This window comes from Penaeus monodon, chromosome 37 (genome assembly GCF_015228065.2).
Source record: "Penaeus monodon isolate SGIC_2016 chromosome 37, NSTDA_Pmon_1, whole genome shotgun sequence".
Lineage (NCBI taxonomy): Eukaryota > Metazoa > Arthropoda > Malacostraca > Decapoda > Penaeidae > Penaeus > Penaeus monodon.
In genome coordinates, this window is record NC_051422.1 from 3073007 (window position 1) to 3080506 (window position 7500).

Below are 7500 nucleotides of genomic sequence, written 5' to 3' on the forward strand. Positions count from 1 at the left end.
ATAAAATTACATAAAATTATAAAAAATATATATTTTTTATATAATTAAATATATTATATAATTATATGTTCTGTGTGGTGTGGGTGGTGTGTGGTGTGGTGGTGTGTTTGGGGTTTTGGGGTGTTGTTGTGTGTGGTGGTGGTGTGGTGTGTGTGGGTGTGTGGGGTGTTGTGTTGGTGGGCTTTTTTAAAGGGAAATAAAAATAGGAAAAAAGGAAAAGAGAGAAGAGAAAGGATGAAAAAAGCCCGTCAGGCCCCTTAAAGTGTGAAAAATTAATATCTCAAAGTGCGGTTTTTAAAATCAAACTGATTTTCAAAAAAGCGAGGGGGGCTCAAAGAGAGGAGAGAGAGGAGAGAGAGAGGGTAAATATATATATTATTATATTTTATATATTAATAATTATAAATATTAAACACCACAACACCCACACACACCACTTTAATATATTATTATATTATATATATTTTAAATTAAATTATATATATAATTTTAAAATATATAATATTTGTTTTGTGGGGTGTTATAATATTTTTATATTTACATATACATAAATATAATATATATTTTTTAAATATTTTATAATTATATATTAATTTTATTATATTTAAAATTTTATATATATTATTTTTATATATTATTAAATATAATAATATTTTAAATATATATATTTTTGTTTTAAAAATATTTTTTTTTATAATATAATATAATAATATCTAAAATTATATAAATAATATATATTGTAAATATTTTTTTTGTGTGTGGGTGTGAAATATTAAAAATATGTATATTATAATTATATTTTATATTATATATAATATATATTTTATATTTTTATTTTTATTTATTAATTATCATATATTAATATATTTATATGTTGTTGGTGTAAATTTTTTTTTAAAAAAAATATGTATATGTGCACACAATATTAAGTAATTATAAAAATGTGTGTTGTGTGTACACCCCCACCCACCACCACACCACACACACCACCACCACCACACACACACACACACACACCCCCACACACACAATATATTTATATATATATATTAATTAAATTTTATATATTAAAATATATATATATATATATTGCTACAAATCCCGCCGTTCCGTCTGCAGTTCTGATATTATCGTCGCGAAATCTTCACGGGAAAACAAAACGTCTTGCCCCCTAAACGCCCGTTTTGGAGAAAAAGCGGTCTTGTTTTCCCCGCGCCACTCTCAAACTTTTGCCCTGCAAAAACCGCCGTAGGCCATATGACCCAAAAACCCGAAAAAAATAAGTTTTTCGCCACGAAGTGGGGGCGCTCCGACTTCAAACCCCTATTTCTCCTGTGCCCAAAATCGGGGTGCTTACCATTATTTATAATTAAAAATTTTTTTCCAAAAACGGACATTGATGTGTATTTTTGTATAGATTGTTTTGTTAAATAATAAACTCGTTTTCCCGTGTGATGGTGAAAGGTAATGTAATGCATATTTTAAAGTTTTTTTGTAAGGATTGTTTTGTTAATAAAAATAAAATCACTTACTCTTAATTTCCCATGAAGTATTATTAAAAAAATACCTGCCAAAATTAAAATAAATCAAAAAAGTCTAAAAATTTTAAAACCCTAATCTCCCCAATCAAAATTAAATTACCAATAGATCCAATGAATTTGGAAAAAAATGAAATATTTAATCATGGGAAAAAAGCCAAAATGCATTTATTTTTTTATGGTTTTGTAGTTCTCTTTCCCCCCTGCTAAGACAAAAATCTGTCAAACAACTACAACCGTAAAAAATATTATATATAATATTTTTAAATTTATAATATATATTTATATATTATTATATATTTAAATATTGATTATTATATATTAAACACCCCCAAATCTTTGACGTAAGATGCGTGTGCGTACGTTGTGTGTGATTTTGTTTTTTAAAAAATATTACTATACGTGTGGGGGTTTTGTGGTGTGGGGGTGGTGTGTGGTGTGTGGTGGGGGTGTTGTTGGGTGTTTGTGGTGGGGTGTGCATTCCCCTCCCCCTCCCTCCCCCTTTTTCTTCTTCTTTTTTCTCTTCTTTCCCCCCCCTCCTCCCCCTCCCCTCCCACCCTTACCCCCTCGGGCTGAAAACCCCCTTTTTTAACGTATCAAAAACTTCCCCCCTAATTAAGTCCTAATCTCTCATTAGAATTTTCCAGCTGTCTGTAAACACGCCGGAGGATCCACCTGAGGCCGGAGGCAGTTTGCGAAATTTTTCAAGGCAGAAATATATATATGGGGAAATTTTAGGATTAGAAAACGTGTTTAAATTTGAAAGAAAAGAGTTAGCAACGTTTTTCTGGGTAAGGTTTTTTAGGGATAGAAACGTTTTTTAGTAAAAGGGGAAATTTTTTTTTACTTACTAAAAGAAAAGATAAAAAGGATTGACTATATAAAAAAAAATCTGAAATGGTTTTTATCAGAGAGATCCCCAGGATATAAAAAAAATTTTTCATCGCAAATAAAAAAAAAGCCAAAAAACTTTTTTATCAGAAAAAGAGGACGGGGGGTGTTTACTTTTGTGATCCCTAGTCCCCCGCCCACCCACTGCTCGTTTACTTTGGACCTAAAAGGGGGTCCTGGGCGAAGGCGTCTGTGGCGGAAGGGCAATAAAAAGGTGCTGCCCTTATGTACCGAGGGTTTTTTCACGTGTGGGAGAGGAAGGAGGGGGGTGGAGGGGGATGAGGGGGGAAGGGAGACAAAGAGAGAGAGAGGAGAGAGAGAGGAGAGAAGAGAAGAAGTTAGAGAGAGAGAAAAAAAGGGTTGAAATTCGGGGAATTGGGAAATTGTTTTGTTTGTTTTTTGCGGTGGTGGTAAGTGGGGTGTGTGTCTAAAGTGGGTGTCTGTGTGCGGTTTTTTGTCGTCTAAACCTCGCAGTGCAAGCCCAAAGTCGCGCGAACGATTTTTAAAAGACGGTTTTTCCATCGCGACTTCCTCTGCCCAAAAAGCCTCGCTTGTCCCCACTGCACACGCTCTATTTCTGGGCCCGTTTTGTGTCTGTCTGTTTTCGCGTTTTCATTTCCCCTCAAAAAGGGTTAATAAGTGCCTTTTCGAAAATTCGCTAATTATTGCAGCCCGGCGAACCCTTCAGCCTTGCTGTTTTTTTCGCAGCTGTTTTAAGTTCAAAATTAAAATGATAATCCCAAAAAACATGATTCCGATCGATGTCTTCGGTGATCGGTTTATGGGATCGGATCCTGTCTAAAGGGGTTTAATTATGTGAAGGCGGCTCATGAAAGCTAATTAGGGTTGATTGCGAGTATAATGCGTTTTTTGTCCCCCCTGATTAAAAAATGAAGCATTTATTTTATTTTATATTAATTATTTTATATATTATATTATATATTTTTATTTTATTTAATATTATAAAATAAGTTTTTAAGTTTTTTTTATTTAATATATATGTGTGTAAAAAATTTTTAAAACCACCACACCACCATATATATATATATATTAAATTATATATTAATTTATATATTTTATTATATTATTATTTATATATTTTCATATAACCTAAATTAAAATATTATAATATATAAATATATAAAATATAATATAAAATATATTATACCGATATAAGTTTTTCCAAAAACACATCATTCAACTCATAAAAGCCATGTATGACCAACAACAAGCAGCTGTAAGAACCACTTATGGGTTAACAGAATGGTTCGAAGTCAAACAAGGAGTGCGACAGGGTTGCATTCTGTCTCCGCACCTCTTTAATATATATTCTGAAACAATTATGAGAGGTGCTCTAGAGAATTTTGAAGGAACTGTGGATGTTGTAGGATACAAAATATCAAATCTGAGGTACGCCGATGATATAGTTTTGATTGCCAGCAGTATCACTGAACTACAACAACTACTAGATAAAGTTAGAGAAGCAAGCGAAAAGGCTGGCTTGTTTCTTAATGCCAAGAAAACTAAGATCATGAAGATTCAAAGATAACCGGCAATGAACAATGATGAACACGTTACAATCAATGGAATTATTGTGGAAAATGTGAAAGAGTTCACTTATCTTGGAGCTGTTTTAACTAATACATATGATGATTCACCGGAGATAAGAAGAATTGCCATTGCCAAAAACGCCACAATTGCTCTCAATAACATTTAAAGCCAAACATTACCTTTACGGACAAGCTGAGGTTAAACTCATTAGTTTTCCCAATTGAAATCAAGGGTTTCTGAGTTTGGGTGCTGAAGTAGATAGACAAAAAAAAAAGATAAATATTTTTAAAATTTTGGGTTACAACATATTGCGTTTTTCTGGACAGAAGAAGAAACGAAGATAAAGTGCTGGAAAAAAAAAATTTAAGACCGGCTTTGGGAAAACTTAAAACAGGAGGAAATTAAAAGTTTTTTTTGGTCGGGAAATGAAAGGTAAAAGTATTGAAAAACTTGCTGAGGGGAGGGGAGGGAAAACAGAGGAAGGAAAACCGAAAAAAGACTGACGACAATATCAAGATTTTTTCGGTTTGCCCGATTAAGGGGAAAAAAGCTAAGATCGAGTTTAGTGGCGAAGGATGTAAGAAGGGTCCACGGCTGCTAAAAACAAGCAACCGTTTTTGATGATATATATATATTTTTTCATATTATATTATTTTTAATTATTAAATATATTTTATAATATATTATCTTTTGTATGTGTGGTTTAGTGTTGTTGTTTTGGGATTTTTATATATTATTTTTTTATTAATATAATTAATTAAAAATTTATATTATATTTATTTTAAAAATTTATTTCTTTTTTATATATTAATTTTAAATTTATAAAAATATATTTTATTATATTATAATTTTTATATATATAATTTATAATTATATATATTTATAAAAATTTTATTATATTTATATATTTTTTAATCTAAATATATTATATTATTTATATTATATATCAATATATATATATATATTTATATTCTAATTAAAATTTTAAATCTTTTCCTATTATATATTTTTCTTATTTTTCTCTTATTCTATTTTATTATTTTTTTTTATATATTTTTAATATTCTTTTTTCCCTAATTTTTATTCTAATTTTAATATTATTCCTACTATATTTTATTTTTTTATATAACCCTTTTTTAAATTATATTATCTTATTTTTATTTCTCTATTTTAATATATTTTCTATTTTATTTTAAAATTTTATTCCTCTTCTATTTATATATCTTTATATTTTTCTATTTCTCTTTTCTTTTTTTATATATTTATAATTATTTATTTTTTTTATTTTTAAATTATATATAATATATTTTTTATATCTATATTATTATATTATATTAATTATCATATTTATATATTTAAAATAATACTTTTATTTTTATAATTATATATATATATATATATATCTTTTAATATAATATAAATATTATATATTTTTTCTATTATTTCTTTTATATATTTTAAATTTATATATTATATTATTTTTATTATATTTTATATTTATTATTCTATTTCTTATTATAATCTATATATCTATATTATATTAATTATATATATTTATTTCTTACTCTTCATTATTTATATATCCTATATCTATCATATATTTATATTCTACATATAAAATCTTTTATTATCTCTCATATATCTATATATATAAAATTTATCTTATATTCTATATATTTTTATTACTAATAATTCTATTTATTTATTATATATTCTAATTATTATTTATATATTTTTAAATTTATATCATCTATCTTATTTTTTATTATTAATCTCTTATAATATATCTATTTTCTTATCTTTATTCCTACTATATATATTTCTATTATAATATAATATATATCTTATTATATATATTCTATATATATATTTTATATATATCTTTCTTATCTATTTTAATATTTATTTTTTATTTATATATTATCTTTATATATATCTTTATTTTTATTATTATTTATTTAATTAATTTATATATAATTCTTATATATATATATATATAATATAATCAATATATATATAATTATATTATATATATTATATAAAATTTATTTTTAAACCATACATACACATACCACACATCCCCAAAGATTATATTATATAAAATCTATATATTATATTAAAAATATTATTATATTATATATAATATCACATAACGGAAATGCTCAGTTTGCACCGGGACTCTTCCCATCCTTCCCCCACTAACTCGTTTTAAACCCCTTTTCTTTCCACTTGTACATCGACAAACCTGCAATATCTTTTGATTTTGTCCGCTCAGTCTTGTTTTTTCGGTTTTCCCCTCTTCCCTTTTTCCCATCACCATCCTGTCAAAAGTTTTTTCTCAATATTTTACTTCTCTTACATACCAATAAACTTTAATTTCCCCCTTTTTTCAAATTCCAACAGCCTTTTTTACAATTTATTTTTTCACATTCATATTCGTCCTTCTTCTCTTGTCCAGCTAATACGCAATACTCGTCTTGTAACACACTTTTCAACTATTGATCTTTTTTTTGTCTATCTACTTCAGCACCACACTCAGAACCATATATTCAATTTGGGGAAACTAATGAGTTCAAAAACTCCAGCTTTGCCCGTGGGAAATGCTTCGCTTTCCAGATGTTTTTGAGAATTTGTGCGTTTTTTTGGGCAATGGCATTCTTCTTACTCCGGTAAATCATCATATTGTATTAGTTAAACTTCAAGATAATGCCCTTTAAAAAAACCCAATTTTCCCTTTTTTTTTGTTAGGGAAACATGTAAAAATTGTAAAAATTAACATTTGAGGGTTAAATTAAGGGTTTTAGGAAATAAAATTAGAAACGCCAAAATGTAAGAAACAAAAAACCCAAGATGAAACGAAAGCGAGGTAGAAAAATAAGATTGCATCGAATGACAAGAAGAACAATATGAAATTGGGTAGAGAGTATGGGTGTGGAAGAAGAGATCGAAGTGCTGAGAAAAGTAAACCCAATGAATACATGAAATAATTTATTATGAATAAATAAAGTATTAAATAATTTTCAGATTATGGGAAGGGTAGAGTGTAAAAAAATAAAGGAAATATCAAGATATATTGGTATGGATGGTAAAGTAAATCGAGAATGTAAGATTCGATATAAATAAAATGTTAAAGAGGCTTGGCATCTGAACAGATGGAGGATAGTAATTAATAGATATATATTAGATAAATATAAGTAATCTAAATATTGATGAGAAATATAAGAGAAATGAGTGGATGGAGTATAAAGAGAGTCGATGTAAAGTATGGAAGAAATATAGAGATTATATTATCAGTATGAATATATCGATTATAATGAAAATAGTATATATGATATATTATAATATAGTAATATAATTAGTAATATATATAGATATATTTATATAATATATATTAGTAATATTAATATATATATATATAAGATATAATATAATATAAATATTTATATATAAATATAGATATAGATCTAAGTAGATAGATATATAAGATTATAGAGAGATAATAGATAGATTATATAAATTA